General features: G+C 41.4%; 2 long non-coding RNA genes across 3 annotated transcripts; one reads left to right on the top strand and one right to left on the bottom strand.

Moving 5' to 3' along the window:
• The first annotated feature begins 1,360 nt into the window (after positions 1–1,360).
• LOC146444854 (uncharacterized) lies at positions 1,361–15,546 on the top strand. Of its 2 annotated transcripts, none has more exons than XR_014852661.1 (4): positions 1,361–1,932; positions 2,103–2,149; positions 15,091–15,251; positions 15,413–15,546. It is a non-coding gene; the product is annotated as an uncharacterized LOC146444854 (long non-coding RNA). The 2 variants fall into 2 exon arrangements; XR_014852660.1 differs by lacking the exons at positions 15,091–15,251; positions 15,413–15,546 and adding exons at positions 2,415–2,529; positions 2,620–3,354.
• Positions 12,699–16,898, bottom strand: LOC146444853 (uncharacterized). Its single transcript, XR_014852663.1, has 2 exons — positions 16,732–16,898; positions 12,699–14,431 (listed from the first exon to the last, which is right to left on the bottom strand). It is a non-coding gene; the product is annotated as an uncharacterized LOC146444853 (long non-coding RNA).
• Between the last annotated feature and the right edge of the window lie 9,593 nt (positions 16,899–26,491).

Below are 26,491 nucleotides of genomic sequence, written 5' to 3'. Positions count from 1 at the left end.
GGGCTAGTAAGGGAGTAAATAATTGGGATTTACTTGGCTGTGACAACAGCCAGCACAGAGTGTAATGCTTGGATAGACACAGGTTCTAGAAAGCTGCTGTGCATTCCTCACTAGCCTTTTTCAACCCCTATTCAAACAGTCAGATTGCTTTAGAATTAAGGTCAAAGTTGAGAGAAATGGTTAGTTCCTCCATAAATCAAAGATTTCCAGACACAGGGAAGGAGAAATTTCTCCCTGCAAATGTAGCATGGAAGTATAAAAGAAAGAAAATACACACATGTATTTTCAGCACAGCTTAAGCTCTTTTAGGTAACAGGGGATGGTTACAAATACTCTGCTTGCTTACTTGGCACCTTGGCTGTGTGATGAATGCACATTCTCCATCTCTCTTGACTGGGAGAGATGGAGAAAGGCAGGTGGTTCCCCAAGTACTTCATGCAGACATATTTTAATACATATGTATGCAAACATACATCATGTGGGGCATTCAAGCGACCCACCTCTGCTTTCTAGAGAAGGAACCAAAATCTCCAGTGTTATACACAATTTTTTGCGCACTATAGTGGGCACTGTCCCAGTCCAGCCCTGTGCAGCTGCATGGGTCCTGCTTTCAGCAAACAGCTGATGTAGGTTTAATGCCAGGTTCTCTGTCAAGACATTGCAGAGTTAAATATTTTGTTCATTTCAACATTGCTGCAGTGTTTTTCAGATGTCTCCTGGCTGGTGTCATTACTGGCTGTCACAGCATGCTTATTAAAGCATTGCAGGGAGCTGTCGCCACTACAGAGCAAAATCAAGGCTGTCTGCTGTTACCTACCAAGAGGTCAGTGCTTTACTGGTCAGTGCAGGAAACGCAGACTGCTGTTCATATAAAACTGCCCAGCTCTGTCTGTAATTGTAGAAATGGTTAATTGAACCATGAATAAAAATACTGAATACATAAAACGCTGGAAGAGCAGCCTTTGTTTCCTTTAGGTAAATGTGTTCAGCTGGTTCAGGAGAAAATTGTACTGAGTCAGGGTCCTGTTATTATCCCACTACTGCTAACTTAATTAATATCTCAGTGCTGGCAGGTATAATTTTGTGCTACTTACTATACCACAATGTAGTACAGGCTTTACCAGTGAAGACTGTGGAAGGTGTAACAGATGGATGGGGGAAGCAAACACCCCAAACCAGATGAACTGGAGAACAGGTGGCATGTGTGAGAAGGGATGAGATGACAGTGCAGCAGGTTTTTATAAACCTGATCATTAGTTTGGCTCATGTATCTGTTTACTAGGTATGCTCAGCTAGAATACATAATAGAGCTCAGTCTGGAGGCATTTAAGGTCACAGTGGCTCCGTGAGGGAGGACCCTGTTCACATTTGAAAGGCAGAATCTGAGAAAGCTCTGACAGGAGGAAGAATTAAGCTTTTGGGCAGATTTTATCCTGCAAATTCTTGAGATGTATTAGGGTAGCAGTGAAAGTAATCCCTGGTTTAGCTGATCAGGGAAGTTTTCCTCCCTCACTGAATTGGCAAGCTGGCCTCTTGGATCTTTTTTTATTATTTTATTGGTTTTTTTATTGTTACTTGATGACCCAGCTAGCAGCTTTTAGTCTTCTCTTTTAATATTTAATTAATTGCATATATGTTTCCTGTGGAGATTCATTACACAGCTTGACTCTGGGTTTGTTTTTTTCAGTCCTCTCTCTGCACAGTTAGTATTTATGTAGCTTTTCCTCGTAGTGATGTGTTCTGGAGCAAAGTACATCTCTCTTAACTAAACAGCAATCCACAAGACACAGTGTACCACGGCAAAGGTAAAAACTGAAAAGTGATGAGAAAAGGGGTTTATGAAAACATATAAGATTCTTTCCCTCTATCAAAGTCTTTAAATGAAGAAAAGTTTCTCTTTTGTTTAACCAACCAAATAAAACTTCCTGAGAGGTAAGGAACAAAAAATTCCCACCATAAATGAACTGTAATTATTTTTACAAATAACGTTTTAAACTATAATATATCTGACCCTCCTAGTGGTGGGAGCCCAATGCAAGAGCCTGTAAACCAGAAACTAACCTGTTCAATGTTCATTGACTGTTTAATTTCTGTTTTTTCAGGTTACACTGGTAGTTTGTTTAGCCATTCTCCAACAGTAAAAGAAAAGGTGAGAATTTTGCTGATTCATACTATTAAATCTACAGATTTTAAGGATGCAGAATAACATGAAGAAGTGTGACAATGATGAGACTGCTGCTCTACTCAGAGGCAGCATTAAAAAATGCAGGGGCAAAGCCTGCAACCCCAAATATTTGAAACCATGACTTGCTCATCTAAAGTACATGAGAATAGCCTTCATAACACAAGGTGCTTTTTTGTTTGTTTTATTTAGTAATAAATTGTGGTTGCCTTATTTTCTCTCTGTCTTTCAGCCATTAGGATTCCCTGGAACATGCAGCCTATGCTTGTAACTAATATGCTGTGTTTTCCAAGTACAACAATGAAGATAAAAGAGCTGAAATTATGTTTCCATTGAAGTATCTAAAAGTCTTGAGCTACTTAAGTGTTTTACTATCACTTTTTTCCATGGTAGATACATGTCCAAGAATTCTGAACATAAATGCCATTCTTTTAAAGGTGATGAACTGAGGCAGAGAGATCGAGACCATCCTGCTCTTCCTTTTTCTTATAAACTACAGTTATGACTGTAAGCAGTGTGATGCAGAGGGCTGTCTTCATCTATATTGCACTGTGTATTATACAATGCCACTGGGATATAAATAGAAAACAGTGATGGTAAACAAATTCAGATAACTAAGTATCTGTCTCTACCTTTGTTTCTTAGAGAATTTGAGATCTTGTCTTTAGTCGGGGAATAAGGCAGGCATGTACAAATTGAAGTGTTTTTTTTAAATGAAGCTTTGTACCTTATATTTGAAAGATATTGCAATTATTAAGACCCCAAGAGAAATTAAATTGTGCATGGCTTAATTTGAAAAATTGCTTCTTTATGCATTCAGAGTGCTTGTGCCAATTCCAGAAATTTTGTTGGTGTTTGGGGAGGGAAGGCAAACAAGCAGAAATCTACAACTTATATTTTAAGAAACCCAGGAGACAAAATAAATTAGAAAAATGGAAACAACACAAATCTCAGATATACAGAGGATCCATGAGCTGCTACAAAAACAGCCTGTTTGAAGTGATCATATTTTGTAAATAATCCAGCAAATTCCGGAGTGCGTGTGTTTCCCTGTCTATTGTTCCCATGGGACTTTGCTTGGTTTGATCTATGCTGTTTTATGTAGTCAACTTGAGTAAGAAGACAGTGCCAGTCTTTCTGTTGAAATACATGTGACCTGCCAGCCAGGAAAATCCAGCATTTTTGAGAAAAAAGGACATTTTAATTTGTGAAAGACATGTCCCAGTCACTTAAGGCATGACGATGAAAAAACTCCAAAGCTTTAATCAAAAGAGGTAAATAATAAAGGCAAAGTGCTGGACCTTGAGCTGGATGTGATTTGGTGTAGATTTGTTGAACCTTCATGCTTGTTGCCAGGATAGAGATGTGATGCGTGTTTCTGTTTATGTCTCTGGCTTTATTTGGATCTCTCTGTTTTTTTTCCTCTGGGGGAGTTGTTCTTTGACCCAATCATTTTTACAATGCAAGCAAATATCTACAGTACCTATTTTCTTCCTGAAACAATTAATTTTCTTATTATGCAAACATTAATGAGATATATATGGTGATGCACCACAAGCTCAGATGGGAACTGCAACCAGGTAATACTGTAGGCTTTGAAATAAGATGATTTGAAGTGCTGAGTAGTTGTAGAAAGCCTTTGGTGTAGCAGTAAAATATTTTTGAACTTTAGTCTTGAAATGAATTCACAGATTGTTCTCAGAGAAGGCACTTCACTGAAATTTCTTTTCAATGTGCTTCTAAATTTCCTATTTTACTTACCAGCCTTCAGAGAAAAAGAAGAAAACCAAAAGAGGACAAGCAGGTTTTGTTTCCCTGTTCCTCCCCAGTATCTTTATGTTTTTATTGGGAGTGAGCTGAGTATCCTGTTTGACATGACAGCTTTTTCCTTTGTTTTGAGCTCATGTCCTCAGAACCGCAATCACACTATCAGCTATTATCTTCAAGCCTCTGTGAACCCTCATTGTCCTCACTCCACTGAGAAACATCTGCATAATTTTTCTCTCTATGCCCTCTTCTTTTCTACCCCTGCCTAACCACTAAGTCACAGCCAATATTTTCTTCCCACTCCATGGGTGCTTCCCTGGGACCTCTGCCAACCAGTGCCTGCCAGACCCACGTCTGTGTATACACACTGCCAGGCTGTCCTTCAAACAGGAGGGAAGTGGGAAATTATAGAAACAAGCTTCCAGCCATCCACAGCCTGTGTCTACACAAGCCCTGTCAAATCAGCCAGCAAAATACTACAGGCAGCACAGGCAGGATAAGAGTGGGAAAGAAATGACCTCCTATGAGCTGATATACTGTAACTGTGCACATAGTCCGTGGCAGAAGCAAATCGCAGCCACAAGTCTGTCCTTGCAGACATTTAATAGCATCAGTGCAGATAGCCATTGCAGGGTAGCTGACACACAGCAACTTGTCACTGCATGCCAACTTGTCTGTATGCCTGAGGCTTCTCATTTTTGGCCATGTTGCTAAGGTACATTCAAGTTAGCCGTGGTAGGAGAGTGGTGTTTGTATCTGAAAATATGTCCTGGAAACACAGAATCTCAGAACTGCAGCTAGAAATGCACTGGATAAATGTACTGGTCTGATCCTGCTGCATATGTGGATATCTGTCCTGGCACAGGAAACTGTACAGGACAAGGCAGACAAGTGGGACTGATGTGATGCTGCTTTGTGTGTAACTTGCTCTGTCTTTTTTACCCTATGTGCCACCTGTTTGGACATGGATTAGTCTTTGCAAAGCCAGGAAAATCATTCTTAGAAGCAACCAAATGACAAAACCCAAAAACATTTATAACCCCGTTTGTGTCTAGACTGTGCCTGCACAAAACAATTGTTTGGGCAGTTATCATGCTTCAGTGCCAAAACAGAAGCTCACAGCAGGAAACAAATGTGGGCCACGATGATTGTAGGACCTACGGTTACTAGGGAAGTCTCTGTTCTGTATTGCTGATTTCCTTTCTGTGATTCAAATTTCAAAGGAGGTCACTCATGGTTTTTCCCACCTCCAGTCCTCACTGTGTTTCTATCCTTCAGCTAAAGATTTCAGTCCTCCAGGTTCTGCTGAATTTTGTAGTGAGTAAGTGAGCTCTTGCACTGGTTTCCTCAGTTTTCCTATTTTTTGTGGGCCCGTGTCCTTCGATCTCAAACTCTTGTCTCCATCTAATTTTTTGAAATTTGTCACCTCAGATCATTTATGAAACTTTCAGTCTCTGTACAAAACTTGAAGGGGATTGATATATTTTTCTAGTTTCATATATGTTGCTGAAATCTTCTGTGACTACCTTGGCACTCAGAATTCAACAGCAGCTCACTCTAGTAAAACATCTGAAGGCCTGATCTTTCCCTCTGAGTATTGAACTCACATTAGAAATCCCAAAGAGCCTTAGTAAACCTGTTTTCAAGTCCTGCCAGAAGCATTAACTTGCTGCTCATCTTCTGAACCCAGCAGAGCAGGCTGGTGCCTGCAGGCAATGTGCCAGTGATATTTTAATGCAAACTAGGAGTATGATTTAGCAGCTATTGCCCCCTTAGCGTGCTTTGGTTCACATCAAAAATTGGTCGTGGAGCATACAGATTGGATCCCCTTCAAACATAACTAAACCAAAGCTGCCCTTCAGGAGCACCCTGTGCAATGCTGCTGCTTGTGGGGTTTAGGTGGCTTGTGTAGGTGGCATGTGGCTCTTTCACCCGGTGAAGGCACTCCTTTTGCTCCTCAGTATGCCACATGGAGGTATCACTTTATTGTCTTCACAGCCAGTGACACACCTTTCTAGAGGTTTGGAATGTAATTTCTCTTCAAGTTACCACAAAAACAAACCTTAACTGACAAAGTCTTAACTGAGAAATCTGTTTCATAATTTTTAGTGCAAATATCCCATTTACTGCCATCTTAGGAGAGGAGGAAAGAAAAATAATTCTAATGGTTTTGGAGGGGCTTTGTTATTAGTACTGCTGAAGTACTATAGTTTTTTTCAGGCTCTGCTCTGAGTGGAAGATTAATCAGAATCTTATTGGTGCTCTTCAGAGGCTTAATTAATTGATTCAGACCTGATGATAAACTAGTCTTTATCATCAGAGATGGGAGTAAATGTGTAGAACAAAACAAAGAAATAAAGGATGTTCTTTAAGGTATAGACTGGATAATGATGTACCTGAAGATATCCTGTAATCAGCTTACTGTTGCATAGATTCTACAATGATCACAGTTTCACCTTGAAGCCATATTATTCAGTCTTGTTAGTTTTAGTTAGGTTCCTAGCTCATACCTAACTTGCTAGTGAGCCAATTTCTTCTTTTCCCAGCGTCTCAGTTAATATTTTCAGTCACCTGGATTCTCTGCAGTTATTTCCAAAAGCCCTCAATAATGTTTGTTGCATTTCATCTTTTACCTTCTTATTTGTCTATTTTGATATTACTTTGACATTTTTCTTGTTGTGCAACTTACTTTTCTTTGAACTGCTTTGACACAATTTTGTGTTTTCCTGAAACAATCAGGTGCTTCCCATAGATTCCAATTAACATTGTTTTGAGGCTGAGTTTATGACATGACACAGCTGTTGTGACAATGCTGTCTTCTCGAAGGGAAGGTAAATGAAAGTGGCTTCAGCTAAACAAACATCCACAGCTGCTGTAGTCACCGTTAAAAGTCAGTCTTTGCTCAGTATGTACATACACCAACTATTTCTTGTCACATGCTGCAGAAATGAGCATCATTTTGTGATTACTGATAGCAAAATCCAAGATTTTCAAGTCTGAGTGTCAGGTACCAAGGTTGGTTTTTTCAACTGGGATATTATCATGCTCACAGACAAGCTGAAATCAGCTTGGTGTGATATACAGGCACCATAATGTTTCCAGACCTGCCTTGAAGGCATTTTGCTGCAGTGCAGCTATTAGAGTCTGGAGTCTTAGCTCACACTGGAGCTCATCTGGTGCTGTTTTACAGATGTATTCAGTCAGCTAGAGTTATTCTAGCAAGCTCTTACATGCAGGCTCTGTTGGAAGGCCAGGAACAGTCCCATGGAAACCTAGCAATCAATTCACAAGTTTAAAGCTATTCACTCTTTAAGTGCCTTTGTGGAGTGAAGCCTGAAATCACTTTGATAGCATCTAACATCACAATTTTTTATAAATGTAATTTGCCTTTAACTACTGTTGACTTATGTACTTAGAAAATATCCTTTTAGAAGTAATTTTTAAGGGCAAAAGATTATTTATTTCATTCATAGTTTTTCCCTCAAAGATCCCCAACTGCAATAAGTTTGGGAGAAGAACTTATTCTTTGCTAGGAGTCACTGGATAAAACTGTTCACCTAATACATGCAGTGGTTACACAAGAGTTAATACAGGCTAGATGATGCCAGAAGTCCCTTCAGGCTCTAAAATCTATTAACCTGTGGGATAATTTACAAATGGAACAATTTATGGAGTGAGAATCTGTCTACTGTGCTTGAGGAATGAAACTGCATCATTTGTTCTGATAGAGCTCCTGTTTACACTGTGTCTGCACGCTTATTACAAGGGAGCAAGAATAAATTAGTGAAGACTGATGAATGTTAATGTAGTTTTACACAGGCTATCTGTAAGCAAAAGTCTTCTCTAAATTTCATGCTGTTTTTTAATAGGTTCCTTCTGCAACCAATGCAGGATTGTGGAATATTCAAATCCAAAGGCAATGATAACATATCATGGGTTGGGCAGGATGGGGACATTGACAAACGAGAGTAATTTGCAACAGTGGTAAAGATTTAGGTAATTGCAGTAGCCTACAGCACTGCAGGTTGGGTTCTTCATAACAAGCCATTCTCGCAGCTGTTTTCAAGGTTCTGCTTACAGTGAGAGACTTTTAAATTTTTAGAAAAGGAGGGCAAGAGACATTATGAATAGGTATGATTTCATCCCATTAGTTTTAATGAAATCTGATAAAGCTGGAGTCCTTGATCATTTACAGCCAAGCTGCTGCCAGGGTCCTTAGGCACTAACAGGCTCTGCTGGCCCTGCTTGACCTCCTCCAGGACCTCCCCCCATCCTGCCCATGGGCCAGGACCCCATTCCAGCACCTGCCCCTGCCATGTAGCAGCAATGCAGGTCTCCAGCTCTCCATAGCCCTGCCTGGCCATCCCAGGGCATTTCTGACCCTGGGTGCCCCTGTGGAGCCTGGTCCTGACCTGTGGGACCTGGCCCATCACGACAAACCTGCCTGATCACCTGGGTGCTCGGTTGACCCTGCTGCCCTCCAAAGTTTTCCCTGTTCGCCTGCAGGAGCAAGTGCCCACATCAACTATTTCCAATGCCACAGAAATAGATGATCAAAAGGAAAAATGATCCCGGTGGCTTCATCTGCTCAGTCTCGTGTTACCTGAGCAGCCAGTCCATTTCACAAGCTCTGTTTCCAGGTCTCCTCTAAACACAGGTCTGTATTAGGCAAAATTTGGCTTCCACAGTGAGGGAGGGAGGCAGGTATCTTCCAAGAGGGCTCAACCCCACCTAGGATGTCTTTGGAGTTCTCTTTCCTACTCCTTGGATTGCAGGTTTCCAGCCTCCTCCTTTAAGTACCAATAGCTGGATGTGGTGAATACATCTCTGACATTAGCCTCCATGTAGTTCTCCCAGCAGTTTCCATGCACTGATTTTCTGTAAAAGGCCTTTTCTGCCTAGAAATTTGGTCATCTTCCTAAAAAAGGGCATTTTTAAATTATGTCCAAAGAAACAGCATTAAATACTCCTTAAAGAAAATTTTACCAAGTTTTCATGGTAAAATTGCTGCTGTGGCTACAGAGATAGCTTTTGTCAGCTCGAAGAGGGAAAAGAATCCACACAAATGTGAACTGGGACGGAACTGAGAAACAGTCTTTGCCTTGTATTGTCTATGCTGTGAAATGTGCTTGCTGCAAGGATCCGAACTGTATTATGCCAGATTTGGAGGTAAAGTAGGTGCCAATGTAAACTATGTGTGAACAAAAGAAATGGGGTAACAGAGATGAAACCATGAGAAGTTATCATCTGTGTATCGTCCTGTAGGAATTTTATTTATTCTTCTTTACCACTGTTGACTGGCTGCTCCTTCTGCTAAAATTTTTTCCTCCTGCCACAATCTCTCCCTTCTGCTCATCAGCCCATCATTCACTGGCAACAGTCTACTTGGACTCTTCCACTTAGATTACCTCCATAATTGTCCCACCAGAGTGATGATTCAGACTCCATCTGGGTCAGTGGGAGTTTTGCCACTAACTTGTGGAAATTTGGGTCAGACCCACCTATGTCCCTGTTAGCAGGCACCACAGGCTGGCTGCTCTGCTACCCTTGGAGCTGGTGCAGTGCTCCAGGTGTGGGCCAGGACAGTGGCTTTATTCCCACCCAAAGCCTCACACACAGGCAAATATGGTGAGAAATGAAGTTCCTAGGAGGTGTTGCAAACCTTACCTATATCTGAACAACCCTTAAGCACATGGTCTGGTCCTGATCTGAAGGATTCAGATGCAAAAGAAAAAAAAAGAAAGCATTCTGGTGCAATGGCAAGGACTTGCAAAGCCTCAGTTGTTCCATGGTGGAAAATAATGAGAATGGGATAATGGAGGATGTAAGGAGAGGTGAGGTGAGCCATATGCAAAAATGAGTTTGATCCATTCAAAATTGTCTCATGTCATTTTAATTATGTTGAGAAAAATTTGGTGGATTTGGCTCTGTAAGTACTAGACTCAGTTTTTATTTCTCTTCTTGCTTTCTTGCTGTTGCCCCTGTCACTGCATCTTCACCAGAGCAGGTAGCAAGCAGCTCTGGGTGGCACCTGAGACATGGGAAGTAGCAGAGTGGGGGACTTGCCAAATGCCAGAAGCCCTCTGAAATGTGAATGCCAAACCAAAACTCATGGTTCTTTGTGCATGAGCCTTCATTGCACTCTAGAGAGCTTCATAGATTATTCCTTCTTTAGTGAAATTAGTATCTTCCACTTTGACTTCCTTGGGTTGTGCTCAAAAGGTTTTGGCATCATAAAAAGTGAAATTGGAAAGTTGACAGATCTTGCTTAGCATTCAGCGTAGAAATAAATCCACGTGGGGAAATCTGACATGAGGGTTCCAGTGGCTTTCATTTGCTAATGCATTCACCCAGTGCCTACCATGCTAAACTGCTTCCCCTCCATCTCCAACCCTTTTGTAAATTAAATGATGCAGTCCTGATTTTGCTGTCAGATATTGCTGCCACAAGGTTTTGAAGACTGGTGAGTCTCTGGTGACTTTGGGAGTCTTCCAGTGCTGGAGCCACCCGGTCACTGGAGCAATGATGCAGGCATAAAAGACTGTCCTGTAAAGGGAATGTGAATCAGTAATCCTCACTGAAGAAGCCTTTATCCCTGGTGCCATGAAGCTTTGAACAACACTTGGCAGAGGGGTGACAGGTAACCACAAGGAGCCCACATTAAGCAGATGTGACTAAGGATCAGCTGGAGGTAGCCATGGTGCTGAGGTAGGTGGCTCCACACTAGTGGGGCCATTCCCCTGCCACCTGGATCCAGCTGCCAAGTGGATGTCCCTGATGTCCCAGCAGCACTGTTACTATTTCTTTTCCAGTTACAGGGGACAGTGATATAAAGTCTAAGAGATACCCAGCATCGAATTTGCTCTCTTGAGCTTTTATTAAGAACAAGCACTTTTGAACAGCTGCCTACCCCTGAAATGGCTGCTGAGGGGAGAAAAGTGTTTGACATGGGAGCTGAAAGTTTTTGTGTGCGCCTCTCTCTTGTGCTGTCAGGTGCTGGGAGAGACAGGAAGAGGAATTGTTCCCATGGGGACAGTTCAGATAACATGAAAAGAGAAACTCAAGAGCAGCTCTTCTTTTTCTGCTCTGTGACAGTCCTGGGTGAGGTGGTCTTGCCTTATACAAGTTCATACAGCATTTGTGTGGATTTTCTGGTACTGTGATTCTTTTACTGGGCAGGTAATTATCTTCTGTCCCAGAGAAAGCTATTGAGGACGTATCTGCCATGGGAACAAGCTACTGCCACAGGAACCCAGCCGTCCCTGTGGGCTGGTGCCAGCATAGTAACAAAGCTGTGTGTTTAAATTATACAGAGGTGGTTAATGAGCTTTCACCTTGTCAGGAGAGCAGTCCAAGGTTAAAGAATGATGTGTCCCAAAAATGAGAGTGAGAAAAGCTGAGTTTTGAAAATATACAACCTGCAGGGTGAGCCAATATTTTAAAACAAAATTATCATAGTATCTTTCTTTTTATAGAAGCAAGGCTCAGCATTACAAAAAGCAGGAGAGGCACTCTGATTCGCACTGCAGTGTGGCAGCTAGAATATGCTTAGCATGTTATTATGTTATCAGTGGAAGTGTTTAATGAGATTTACTAGATGTTCCCAAAGCTGTCCTGTCATGTTTATGTATTCAGACAGGGACTCAGTGAAGTGGCCTGTGATTTATTTGCCTGGCAAGCCAGGGCAGAGGGGGATTTCAATGTTTCATGCGACATCTCATCAAGCAAATCTGCTTTCATTTTTTCTGAAATTATAAATGTTGCACATGAATGGAGCAGAGCAGATGCCTTTTCTTTAAATTTTGGGAGGCCTTTGTATCGGCCACTTTACATTTGGATTGCAAAGGTACCCCTACATTATCAAGAATGCACGTTTAATAGATTAGTATCCAGCTAATTGGTGGAGGCTAAAAAGAATCATATTTACCCAAAAACAAGGAAGGGAGAAAGATTTGTAATTATTTATGAGAAAAAGCTTTTGGCTTTGAATGTTAGGAAGTCCCATAACTGCTCTGCCATATCCTCAAAGCAGTGTTTCCCACGTTACCCATCCTTTGAGCACTTGGATATGAAGCTCCATCTTCTCTTCTCACCCCTTGTCCACAGACCAGAACCCCAAATCAATCCCACCAATCTCATCGCCCTCTTTTCCTATTCCTGATAGTCTCAGGTTGGTAGTGTCTTGTCCACAGCCCTGACTGCTTCTCACTCCCATTTGTAATGAGTCCCTGCAGAGCAAAGCCTGTGGTTGGTGGGGGGGCTGGGAGCACCTGCCTCACACCGGCACTAACTTCTGATGTCTGCTAATTGGCACTCACTGCATGTGTAAAAGCTCTCACTCCCATCCCACTCACACTTCTGCTCGCTTTATTTTGATACATATCACACCCTGGTCCATTTTTGTTTTGTGACAGCCATACTGAAAGCCAGACTCTCCAGCACATATATCTGGATTGCTCATAGAAAGCAAGATATGAGTAGCATGTAAGATATATTTTTAGAGCAATATTCCTAAAACCACCTTAAATTGTCTTGAATTTGCATAAGTCTAGAAGCTTGTCACAGGAAATCATTGCCAGATTAAAGTGTGTCTCGTGAGGGTCTTCAAGGCTCCATACAAGTACCAGGACTACTCAATATTTTTGGTACAGAAGTCGAACCCAGAAGAAAACTTGCTACTCACATAAAGACTGTAGAAAGACCAGTAGAGATAAGGGGACAGATCTACTAAGAAGTCTGGAGTGCTGAATCAGTTGGCCTTGTTACACAAAGTTGTATTTAAGCGTAATCAAACAGATGCTTTACATAGGAAAATGGTGATGCTGATAAAAACTTAAGAATCCCAGTGAGCATGTACTTGAATATGAAATTCTAGTTTGGTGCTACAGCAAAAAATGTTTAAAATAAGCTATGCAGCTAAGAGACTGATGAGTCAAAAGGGATTCTGAATTCTGTACTTGGCATTAGTAGGGTTGGTACTCAAAGGCTGTCCCAAGTTAATACATTCAAAAATAGAATGATAAAAATTTGCAGAGGTTGTGAAAAAGTCATATACTTTTTCTGAAGGCAGTGCTTTACAATGAGAAATATAAAGGGCATTTTTAGTCCTGGATGCTCAGTTGGTATTGATCCTTATCACTTTGCTTGTTTGTGCTTTGCCTGGTCCAGGAGGTCCCAAAGTTGTGTCCCACAGCTTGAGGGGGGCCAGGAGCATAACCAGGGCAGGTGCTGATGGATGCTTGCCCTGTTGTCATGCTTTGGCCTGGGCACCTGGTCTTGGACCAGACAGAGAATTGGGACAGAATGAAAGACTGGATGGACCATTGCTCTGTCCATGCATGGCTGTTCTAATGTCCCTGACAGTTTGTCCAGTCCTACTATTTTCTTAAAACAGAATTAAACTTTTGGGCTGATTGCAGGGGTGATCATGGGAAAAAAACCCCCAGAGCTGGTGATGAACAAGATAATGCACACCTGAGCACTTAACAGTTCATTTTGTCCTAAAATATATTCCCATTGGCAATGTTTAATTCTTGAAGTAAATTTTTAAGGACAATATCAAGTACATGTTTAAAGGCATGAGCCTAGCTGCATGGTCAAGGGACAGCTTGTTTTAAATCCTTAAAGATACCTTCTCCTCCTAAAATATGACAATACTACCTTCAAATGACATGCAAGATGACATGCCTACACCACTCTTGCTTTGTAGCCAGGCTGGTTACAAAGGATCTGGCAAAACATTGCTCTCCACAGCTCCCTGAAGGGCTACTCATCTCTCCAGCTCACTATTTTGGAGATCTCTTGCCGTATCTCTTCTGTGTGTATACAACATCACCTTCAGGGAAACTTGGGGATGCCTCTCTGCTGCCATAGAAGGAGGGCAGGATTGGAATGAGGTTGCTCTTCCTTGCCTTGTGCAGTTCCCTGCTGCCTAGGGTGCACCTCAGCATGAGGCATCCAAGTGATCAGACCTTCAGAGTTCCATATTTCATCAGGAGGACAAGGATGCTGAAAGCTGGGTATTGCAATGGCACATAATGGTAAATTCTTGTTAGTGTCCTTTTTCCAGGATTTAAATGTTAGCCTCTTTGTGCTGTTATTCCTCCTATGTATAATATTCTGTGAAACAGTGGGGGTAATATGAGGCTAAATATGCTCAAATTGTTAAAAGACATTAATTTGTGAACCATTTGGATAATCGCATTCGGTGATGGGGATCTTGCCAGTGCTTTGGACAAACAAATCCTCAGATCAGTGTGGTGCCTTCAGCTGTGAGCCAGTTTGGCGATATCAACCAAGTGGCAGTGGAAAAAATCCGACTAGGATCACACAGACAGCTTTGCATTTCTCTTTGGAAAATCTTCTGAAATATTCCATGTGATTTCAGTAGAATCACAAAGGTTCATAGAAGTGCTTGGTAGTGATAAAGCTTAGATGTAACACTTCTGATGGAGGGGTGTGCATAGTCCTGGTGTCTCCTCCCTGAAATCATGATTAGTGTACCTTAGTCACTGTCAACAATATTCATGGGCAGACACATGGGAAAAATTGTGTATGTCACTACTTCTTCCTTTAATTATTTCAGATGCACATTTACTGGCAGCATCTCGACACTTGTGTCCTCCAGGACAGCATTTAAATCCAAATCAGAGGTAAAGAACACGGCTGCTATAACGCAGACTTTCCTCTCTTGATACATCTCTGTATTCAGATTCTGTATTTTAGAACACATTCAGTTTTTAAAATGTTGTTGTTTTGCAGCATCTTTTATGCATAGTGTTTTATGATGCTGCCTTAAGAAATAGTTATCAGTGACTACAGAGCTGTTGCAAACATTAGTTTCGTCAGTACTGTAATTGTTCAGTAGAGGCAATCACATATTTCTTTTATAATGAATCTTTACTGCTCAGATCACATTTGCACTAGTTTATTTCATTACTATACACCTTTTCCAGCTGGGCTTATGCAATTTGCCAAGTTATGCTCATAGATATAATAATGAATGTTTACTTCAATGTCTGAAAGGCAAGTGAGAGGCATGGTTTCTCTTTAATTTCCATTAACAACATAATCACTTGCTCTACACAATACCATGGGATATATTTGAGAAATATAACAGGTAGTGTTTTGGGTTTTTTTAGGAGCTTCAGAAAGCTTTTTCCTATGTCTTCAGAGAAAAGCATGTGACAGAACTGCATGATTTGCCCAATGTCCATAGGTGGAGAACCACAACTGATGCATCAGAGGTTTCTGGAGCCCACTGGCACCTTGTTACAATTTGGCTAGAAACAAAAGAGTGCAGGTTAGGCTACCACACATCAGAAAGCTAATGGTTCTTGAAAGTGTATCCTCCAATCAGTAAAACTTTTCCCATTTTTGAAACATCCCATTGAAATGCAGCAAGCACCTGCAAATCTCTTCTTATGTTTTGTGTACCTTTGCCATGTTCTTTCTGTCTTGCAGATGGTAGTATGTGATTGACACAAAAAAAGGAGTTTTTCTGGGTTGTCTCTTTGGAGGATGAGAAGTAATCAAAGGTGTACTAAGCTTTTAAACAAAATGGAGCTAAGAATATAACATAAATATTCACAGCTGAACATTTGTGTTTGAGTCTTACGTTGTGTGCATATTAGTAGGAGAGAAACTGGAGGTTAAGTTTGTGTTTTGCAGTATTTCACGTTGGGTTGGAATAATAATGAGTTTTGTGTTTGCTTTGCAGATGCCTCCCCAGCAGAAAACTTACAGGTATGGCAGCTGTTCGGCTTCCAAATCTCTGGAGTCAAAAGCAATTTGTCATTTGGCATTTATTACTAATGAAAAAACCTGGAGTCTCTCTGGTAGGCAAATAGTCACAGGACTTGAGCATGACTAGTAGGTGCAGAGCAAATAACATGTCTAACACACCAAATTTCATGTTTATTTACAGGTGAGGCAGGCTGTTTGATTATCTGTTATTTCTAAAGGGTATACTTTCTATGGCAGTCAGCATAATTTAAACAGATGAGGGGAGATTGGAAAGTGGTTTTTTTTCAAATTTCTAGAAAGATTTCTGCTTTACTTGGTATGAAGTTTGGATTAATGAAACAGGAGTGAGTTTAAATTATATTTTATGCTTACTGATTTGTAATACTAGTGATTAAAATGTATCGAGGCCTTTCAATGTTCCTATTTCAAATTATTTGCATTAGGCATTGAAAACTAAAGCTTAAAGCTCAGTTGGGCTGTAAAACAAGAACTCTGTCCCATTAAGAGATGTTGCAGTTCCAAAATCTGTTTTCATTTTGTGTTAAAATGAAGCGGCAGACTTTTCAAAATACATTCACGAAGGATGATGAGAGGTGTAAAGACAAGGGTACTCTGTTGGGATGCAGTGTGTGTAGGTAGGGGTCATTGCTTCCCTGATTCAGCAATGAGCAGGGCTGGAACCTGCTCTTCGCATCAGCCACGATGGTTCCTGGCTATTCTGGGCTGAAAACTGAGTTTTCTCTGGCACGGCACCCACAGGCTGTTTCAGTTTTAACATTCATGATATACAAGCAGCATTCAGATTTTTCAGGTCAGATGAGGTCTTTCTCTCTCTGGCTTTTAGTAAAACAATCCTACTTGGACTTCTTCCAGGTTTCTTGAAATAAATACAGTTCTGAAAAATCCCTTGGTCTTGCCAAACTGGAGTTTGATTTTGTTCCATGAATATCTGACAGCTTGGATAAACCACTCCTGCAAATAAATTTTCATTTTCTCTTCTGGCTTAAGAGAAGGTGTAAGAGAACTTGTGAACTTACCTATGGAAGATTACTTGCTGAATGCCTCCCTAAGTGTGTGGAGCAGCTCCAGATAAATAGTGGCAAAGTTCCCTCACTGCTTGCATTCTGATTCCCCAGTAAAATCTTCCCTGCTGGGAGATTTTAAAAAAATCAGAGCTGTGTGTGCAGAGAGTGGCTGTGGAGAATACTAGTGCCGGCTTGTTTCACTCTACTCTTTCCTTCTGTCCACCTATATCAGCCTCTTGTGTCTCACATGCACATCATGGGGTAGGGGCTGTACCAATTTTAGCAGGCTAGGCCTAGGACTTCTGCATGCTAATAATGACTCTCACACTAAAATGGAACATATTTGGGAGTCTCAGCTTAGTCACACTGCCAAGTTCCCTTAGTTTAAGCAAATAGAGAACAGCTTTCCTGGGGTAAGATAGAACCACAAGCCTGATTTACATGATGAACAAAATACTTGTGCCAAAATATCCTATTGTATGGCAGGGCTGAAATGGAGGTAGACACAGCCCCCTGCATCCAGTCAGTAAGTTTAAGACCAGGAAGGAGTTTATCTTCAGGTCAAACTAGCAAGTACTATCAATTTTTCTTTTTACAGCTTTGAGTATTTTTTAGGGTCATCTCAGCTCTGTTACATAACAGACTCTCTGTTCCTGCAGAAACATGAGGAAAATGATATTCTTCATTTCTTCTGAGGTTTTGAAAGGGCTTTTTTGGTTTGGGTTTTTCGGTTTTTTTTTCATGTGCATGCACATGGTCATATATCTGAGGCTTTTAGTCCTTTATATGAAAGATCTTAAATTAGTTGGAGCATATTATAGCCGTTTTTGGTTTTTTATGGCCTGCAATTGTCAGGTGCACCAGAGTGGCTATTATTTATAACTTACTGTTATGTTCCTGGAACTCTCCTTCCTAGATTCAAACAAAAAAACCAATCACTTCATCTGGTCTTTGGTGCCTTGCAATAGCAACAAGCAAATTGTATTTTAGTATATTGGGAAGAGATATTACAAGAGCTCTAAATGTTTTGGACCAACAGCAAGGACAAGTGATGGAAACTGAAGAGGGTGTAACAAACAGGACCCTTCATTCTGGAGAGAGTGGTGTGGTTCATATAATAACCTGGAAAAAATAATTAAGATATCATTATCTTGCTATGTATTTCAAATGAATCCACTGAAAACCTTGCCAAAATGTACACTTGAGATCTTACTTATTGCCTCACTGGATATCTTGCTGAAATCCGTGAAAAAGGAGGATGGATTTTGTGGGATTTCCTCCCCTACCACATGCTGTAAGAAGTGTGGGAGAACATGAGGAAAGTCAACTAGATAAAGAGCCCCAAAGCACTTTATTTCATGTGGTGATATTTATAACCAGCTATGTATAAATGCAATAGGTAAAGAAGACCTGGAGATGTGAGTAAGACAGGGCAAAGATGAATCCAGAGCTTCTGCCCCTGTTCCTGGTACAACAACATCCTCCAGCAATGGGAACCAGGACCTCTGATTCCTCCCTGTGTGGGTACCTGGACTCCTGGGCACAGGCTCATGCTCAGTCTTTATTAGTGGCTGCTCTCCTTTCAGGCACCATTGAATGTTGTACTGCCCTGTGGAGCAGAAAAAACGATGGGAACATCAGTAAGAGTAGCTCTCTTTGTGTGAGGTGAGAAAATCAGAAGGTCAGAAGCAGAAGAGGAGTGGCCTGGGGAGATCTGTGGGCAGCAGGAGGTCATCCTAGTGCATAGTGAGTCCCTGATCCTCCCTTGACACAGGGGCACTTCGGTGACAATCCCTGATCGCCTCAGTGGTGTGTGGCCTCAGGAGTGAGGAGCAAAGGTTGGGCTGGGGCAGTGCTCTGCTTGCTGCCAGCCCTGTGCTGTGTGTGCAGCTGCTTTCAGACTCGCTTGCTGCAGCTAGAGCTGAGCCAGGGATAAAAATGCTGCTATCGGTAGCTTGTAAATAAAAATTCACACATGGTGCTAAGCCAATTTGGTGGTGTTATTTCCTTGTTCCTGTTGTAGCTAAAACTGCACTCATAGCAAAAAGCTAAAGGGATTGAAAGAGTCAGAAGTGTAAGAAAGCTTTAGACTTTGAAGTGGGCATTTGAAGGGCTTTCTTCTTATACTTTGGTCATAAACCAGCTTTCATTTCTGCACAAGCACTGATGGACTCAGGATTTATTTTATGGCTGGTGAAATGAGTTGGAATTTTCCTGCTTAGTGGCTACATCTGCATCCTATGTGTGCAGAGCAGTCCTATTGTCTTTGACAAGGATATTACCCAAGAAGGGTAATGGTCATTGACACAATGTCTTGCTGCCTGTCAGCTACATGCAGTGTCTTTTTCTTAACAGATTCCTGTATGCTTGAGATACAGCTTTTCTGGGTAAATTCATCATGTCAAGAAACTGAACATCAACATTCAAATTTTGCAAAGGCATTTTCATGCTTCTGTGTTCTGGGTCATTCTGTATTGTTTTGTTTTGTTTCTCCTTGAAGGAACCAGCAGGGATTTGAAGTAGATGATCTAAGATTTGACAAGACAACATTAGCTCTAGTGGCCTGCCATTGCTTTCACTGGCTTCCTACGTATCAGAGAGTCAGGGAGGAGGTGAACAGCCAGGGGTGATGCAGGGGAAGTGCTGGGTGATGACCAGGACAGTAAAGATGTAGGTAAAACATTAGCAGAAGGGGTGATATGTGAGGGAAAGTTCCTCACTAGGGAGGGTCCTGCTCTGGAGAAATGACCTTGTGTATGACTGAGAACTGGCTGAGAGGAGCAGTGGGAGAGCAGGAAAGAAGGGCTGATGGATTGGAAATGGTGGGAGGCATGAATCAGACCCTGATGCCAGAGCTGATTTTGTGTGATTGTAAACAGCTGCCCAGGGCCTGAAAGCTCCCACAGAGTGGGCTGTGGGTGAATAAGGTGGACCATGAAGAAGGAGAGCTGGAAGAGCAACAAGAAGATTAGGAACACATGATTTTACAACCAATTTATCTTTGCAAAGATCAGTCCCATCACAATCCTCTCTGCTGGCCCAGCTCCCACCCACAATGTCACTTTTCCACAGCACTGCATGAAGAATTTTGAAATTTAAAAATACAACATTTTCTATTTATTTTCTCAGGAGCAATCAAGATTCCCAGTACAGTGTTCAGTAAATAGGCTAAAACTGAAATAAACAAGTCTCTAGCCTCCAGACATGGTGACACAGGGACTCTCACTCCCTCAATAGCTCGGCTGATCCATCCCTCTTCCTCTTCTAATTTGGCAGCAGCTTCAGAAGACCTGTGGCATTTTAGGATTTGTTGAAGCTGTGGTAATTGGTGGAACGAAATAATTGACAAACTGACAACAACATTTTAACCTTCTTAAAATACTTGTATACTTTCAAGGTACTCAAGTTTGGCATGCCACAGAAAGTGTGCTCAGTGATAGCTCAGGATATATAGCCAGGTTGTTTTCCTGCCAAGATGTGTGGTCTGAACTGCTGCCAATATTGAGTTATGCAGGTGGCTGAAGGGCATTCTAATAAGACAACATCTTATTGACATACTTGTGCTTGTAAAGTAGCTGAAAGTGATTTTCAGAAAACTTTCAAAACCAGAAGTAGGTTTAAAATTGTATTTTAGCTAAGATATTACATGGTACTTCAGATCTTGCGAAAAAATAGATTTTATGCAATAAAAAGCTTGAGCAAAGAATAGATTATTTTCTCTTTTCAAATCATCTGCCAAATTTTTTAACTTCAATTTCATACAACTTACTCTGAAAAATTATATAAATTTGTGGATTTTGGCTGTAAGCCCTTTGTTTTTATTATGGTTGTTTGTATGTGTGCACAGAGTGCAACTCTGTGCATGGAGATGGATTTATGCATTCAAATTGTGGATGTACAATTTTGCACTTGAGGTGGTCCTCCAGACCCCACTTAAAGCAAAGAATGCAGCATCCTCAAGTCATAGTTCACCTTGTCTTGAGGTAGATGAAACCCATTAGGTAAACTGTTCTCTGAAGTGATGCTGCTGCTCTTGGTTTTGAAGTTTTGAAAGAGCATTCCATTGGCTTGGACTGGCTCCAAAAGGTGTCCTCTTGCACAGCTTCACCTTGGGGGCTCTCAGCCACCAGACAGGCCTTCATCCTTGGACCCCAGGTGATTTCAGATACCCATGGAGTAGGTCACAAAGTGCTTTGATGATAAAACCCTGCTTTATGAGCCCTTCTAGAGTTCAGAGTGTGGTTTGGACACTCCTGTCTTAGCACACAGTGTAACTGTGGGGTGCTCTTGAATTTTCCACAAGTCTGGGGTGGTGAGCTCAGGCATAATTTAATGCTGACAGCCCTGCAGGAGATGATGAGTTACATTTAGCTCAGACCATATTGCTCCCTGCTGGTGTGGGACACAGCCTCTTAACAACTCAGGCAGTGAAGGAGAGCAGTCTTATCAAACTTTGCTAAGTACTGAAATAGCTCTTCTGGAAATCAATGCTATTCATGCTCTGCTCTGCCCTTTGAATAGTATCATTTACTCAGAATATAACATTGCACCTAGTGCTGCATCTTGCTGTCATTGAAACATTCCCCCTTGTATTTCTCAGTGCAAAGCTAATAGCTTCTATAGAAAAGAAATCTGAGACCTCAAAGTAGAAGGAAAAAGAAAAAAGTGACTGTCTTAGAAAACCTGCTGGTTCAAAGGTATATTTTAGAACATATTGCAATAAAAGAACTGTTGAACTGAAAAAGAGAGGCTTTGCTTTTTTGCTTTACATGGCCATGGTCCTTGGAAGTGAGAATACAACAGGACATTTTGGCTTCATCTATGCTCCAAAATTAAACAGGTTGAAGATGGTCCTCTGAAACTTATCTCGTCTTGGAAATCATCCTGATAAATTCTTTCAGCTTCCAAAACAGGATGGTTACATGAAAACTGTCTATGGGAGATTGTGTCTGTTATGAAGAAAACTGGTCCTTTAAAGCCTGTCCTTTAGCTCTCCGAGTCAAGTCCCTGAGGTTATTGTTGAACAACTGTGAGCTGAAAACCGTTCAGTTCCTGACTTCCAGTTACAGGCCAGTCACTGAAGAGATTTTCTTTCTGCGCACAATTCCCAGGACAGGGACTGAGCTCCACATGTCTGTCAGGGATGTGTGGGTCAGGCGTGGCTGAGCTGGGATTGTGAACTGAGGTGGAGTGGGCATTGCCCAGTCTTGGCTAGACTGCATCTTTCCCATCTTCTCCACACTGTGTTGAATGTGCATTAAGCAAACCCTCTTTGTCAAGTGCTGACACCATCTGTGTGCTCAGCAGCCATAACACTGATCTTTGCAAGTTCATGAGAAATTACTGCAGTGGGCATAGTGCTAAATAAGGTGAATGAATTTATACCCACTTATTCTGAAGGGATGATGAAACAATCTTCTAGGGACCGTCTTGTATCTGAGAGATTGTTGTCAGGGATAAACCCATTTTTGCCTCACTGCTATCCAATCTCTCAGTGTCATCCCTTCCTTGTGCCACTAATAATAATTACTATTATTCCTACTGGCATAATATTTCTTCTTCAGAAGCCCATAAGTAGAGCCCTGTGGTAGGTACTATGCAAAACAGAACCTAAGTAACAATTCATGATATGCAAAACCTTCCTGAGATTATGAGTTCGCAGAGTCATTGATTATAAATGACATTATTATAAAAGAATAAGCAGACAGGTGACTGGGAAGATTTACCTGTGCTGCACACCTGCTCTTCCTTGCAGTGTTCTCAGCTGCTGAAAAATACATATACAGTGCACCTTTTCTCTTTAGTTTTTCAGGTCCTTCTCTGTCTAACAAGGTTTGAGAGCAGACAGTGGTTTCTTTTTGTAGTAAGCATTATATCACCAAAAGTAGACTAATTGCCAAATGATATAATTAGAAATATTGAAATGGTCTAGCTTGTTGGATTCTAATTAATTATGGACACCCATGCTATAACCAGAGATTGTTCTTGGCATAATGGACACACTTGGTTTCAGATGGATAATCTTTCCTCCTTCTGGTTTCACTCATGCCATTTCAATAGGCTGGACTAGGGTAACATAATTCAGCATCAGGAATAACTTTCCCCCTCTGTTAAAACCAAGCTCCCCTTTATGAAATCACAGATGAAAAGTGATCATTTTGTGCAAGCAGTTTGTGTGATTCATCTACCTCCATGACTCAATTGCATATTAGCATGATCTTCAGTGGACTTAATTCTTTCAGAGCTTCATCCTGAGAGGAGGTGGACAATTGCACAGATGTGCCATGTCCTGTTAGATGGGATGCATGAATTTGGGGCTTACTCACCAGCTGGTTGAAGGAACAAGATTTATATTCCACAAAGGAAGCACTGAAACAAAAGGCAGGCAAAACACTTCCCCAGGGATGGAAAGCAGGTTTCAAGTCCCAGAATATTTCCTGCCTTTGGCTGCTCTATTTTTTGTGTGCTCATTTAAGGGCAGAATTTAGTAAGTAGCACCAAGCAGACTTTCACATCTTGAGCATCCAAGTGACATAGAGAAGCCAAGTTCCACCAAAAACACTGGTGCAAGCCCAGGTCACCTCCCTCATGGCTTCTGTGTGTGCAGTTCCACTGTCACAAATGTTCTATGATGCAATTTTGTACTACCTGAGTGTGTGTACCTTCCCAAATAGTGAAGCTGTACGATAATACATTTAAATTTTTTCTAATATATGACAAATATTTGAGTTAAATGCATTTTTACCCAAATCAAAATCCTCTGCTCTCTTATATTGGTTCAGCCTCCCTCTGAATGTTCTGGTTTTGCTTGAGTCCATGATTGCAGAGATTCAGATGATCTCCTTTTCTAAGAATATTTTCAGTTCAGCTAAACCCTAGGGGTAATAAATATCTGGTCAGAAGCCAAGACTTGTGATACTCTCAAGCCAAATAAGGTTTTGACAAGTTTATTTCCTGAGCGTATGGATGTTCTCTTGCAACCACCCAAAATCAGAGATAACAGTTTCTTGTGAGTGAAAGTGAAAGTGACAGGAGATTCACCACCTTGTAACACTTAAATCTGGCCTGATCTTCCAGCTCATACTCAACTGAGCGGGCTCTTGCTCTTATTCCTGCAAAAAGTCTCAGTGCTGTGAGGAATGGTAGAGAATTAAAAAACAGTAGGTATAATATTAAGTCTTACCTACGGAAGAAATATGTAATTCATGTGATGTTTGTTTTTCTATATTACATTATTTTTTATAAACCTAAGCAGTAAATAGTCCCTTTGCCATAGGATGGTGATGTGCACACTTTTGAGTCCCTTGAACTTGGCCATCCCATGCCTTTTGTAGGAATATGTGAGTGACCTGATTTCCTAGCATTATGCTGTCAAGGAATTCCTAGAATACTCAGTAAAGTATTGAAATACAATTTTACTCTAAGATACCTAGAAACATATTCAGTTTATATCGATTGGAGACCTGTGGCCATGTTCCAAAGTATGTATTTCTTTTTCATTTCTTATGGACAGGCAATTAACTTTACTGATTTAATATAAATTAAAGTTTTTAATAGCCGCTTAGGTTCCCTGCCTTGGAAGGTGTGATTAATTACATCATTGTGAAATTGCTGCACAGCCAGATATTTGAGATATATATCTGGTGTCAGACACAATTCCCAGGGGCCGTCATTACAAATGCAGCATATATACTGAAAGGCTTGAAACCAAAGCTTTCAAAAAAATACTGAACACTTAAAGTTATGTCAGGAGCCAGATTCTTAGGGGGAAATCCAGCCTTTGCAGATAAGGCATCATCTTGGCTCAGCAGAGAACTTTTACAGAGCTTGCCTGGGTGAGGCAAGATGGTCTGTACTCATCTGTGCTGAACCTGTGAGTGGCATGGGGATCTTCACAGCTAAGGAACTGTCTTCACATGGAGATGTTTTTAATTGCATTTTACCATTTAGCAATGAGACTGAAATTGAGGGCAAAAAAGCAAATGGTGCACCCTTCCCTCACAGCCTCAGGCAACTGCAATAGCCAGAGCTCCAGAGGGCAGAGCTTTAAAGCCATTTTAAAGCAAATTTCTTCTTTCAAAAATCAGATGAGTTAAACATAATGAACGATATTTAGTTCCATTTTCTCTTCCAGGCATCTGAAATAGACAGCTCCATGCAGAGAAATTACCCAGTTCCCCCATGAATGATCTTTATTTGAAATCTGACAGTGCCACTGCAGCCTTCTGTGCTCAGAGCTGGAATGATTGACACGGTGTTACAGCAGCTATGCCACGAACTGTGGGGGCTGTCTCAAAGGTTTGCTTCATATTCACAGCACCAGTGCTCTCAAACCCATCAATTACATAATTAAGAAAACAAAACCATAGAGATGTAAATTTAAACTCTCGCTGAGTTTTCTGGTGTTCTGCAGGCTGTAGGGAGCTGGAAGCTGGGGGGCATCTGTACCACATGTGGAGGGCAAGCTAGAGGACTTGCAAAAAAATCAGGCTCCAGGTGTTGAGAGAGCTGTGCAAATGTGCTATGCACACTCAAATGCATGCTCAGTCTGTCACCAAGAGCACACATTTCATGGGTGACAATTGGGCCAATAACTCATCTTGGGGTGTTATATTTCTCAATCAAGGGCATAGCAGGCAGTTCAATAAGAGTTTTTTTTTCCCCAGCTCTGGTTTTGAGTAACAAAACTGGCAGATGTGTTCTTGGCCATTGAGGGTCTAGAAACCAGTGTGGAAAATATAGCAATGCAGACCAGAAAAGAGAAAGGAGCTGTAATGCAAGGAGGGGGCTGTTCCTCATCACACATCCCTTGGCAGGCAGTTAAAGGGCTCCTGCACCTGGAGGAATTTCATCTCTCCAAAGTGGGCTGGTTGCCTTGTTATTTGCCTTCTGTGCCTTGGAAAGATCTGTGAAATCATGCATTTTAAAGAAAACTGTTTGTATGTTTTGACAAAAAGAAATTTTGACTTCACGCATATTTTGTTCAGCCAGGCCACTTCACAGATCTGGTTTGGCCAGGACAGCTGAGTCCGTGGTTCAAGTGTGGAGCAAATCCTGCTTGAGTGCTCCTAGCTCAGACCGAAAATAGGTCGTCATGGTGTCAGGTGCTCCCTGAGCGCTCTGCTTCTTCAGAAATCTGGAATGGGTTAATTTGCACCCACCACTTTTGTGCCAGCCTGAAGCTTTGCTTATCTGTCAGAAGGCTGACAGTGTGGAATCAGATGCTGGGCCCTGCAAGTCATCTCCTACATCTCTTCTCTCCTTTGGAACCTACAGCTCTGAGACACAGCCATGACTATGTAATTGAAGAATTCATGGGCCAAACCACAGGTGTGGTGAAGTGGATAGCAGGAAGACAGACCTGTGTTGACTTCTTGAGGCAGGAGTGATGCCTTTGAATTTACTACTCCTTGAAAAAACGTCCCTTTGGCTTTGGTCTTCTTTGGAGTTCTGAGAAATCTCACTGCCTGCAGTGTCCTGCAGCAAGTTGCTCCACAGCTTATCATGCATTACATGCAGGAACATCTCCCCACTTTGAATCTGCCACCTAGTAAACTTACTATGTGTTTTGTAATTTCTGTATCAGTGAGGCAGTGAACATAATTTCCTGTCAAAATCCCCACATCTTTCATGATTTTGAGGAGCAATCTCATCTGCTTTCTCAGTAATGTCTTCTCCAGACTGAAGGATCCTGGTCTGCTCAGTCTCTCTTTGCAGAGAAGCCTTTGGCCGTCCTTCTCCCTTATTTTTGTCTCTTTCTCATTTCCCCTTC

This window comes from Lichenostomus cassidix, chromosome 1, assembly GCF_008360975.1.
Source record: "Lichenostomus cassidix isolate B80296 chromosome 1, HeHo_3.0, whole genome shotgun sequence".
NCBI lineage: Eukaryota > Metazoa > Chordata > Aves > Passeriformes > Meliphagidae > Lichenostomus > Lichenostomus cassidix.
The sequence above is the reverse complement of the archived record's forward strand: the minus strand, read 5'-3'. Positions and strand labels throughout refer to the sequence as shown.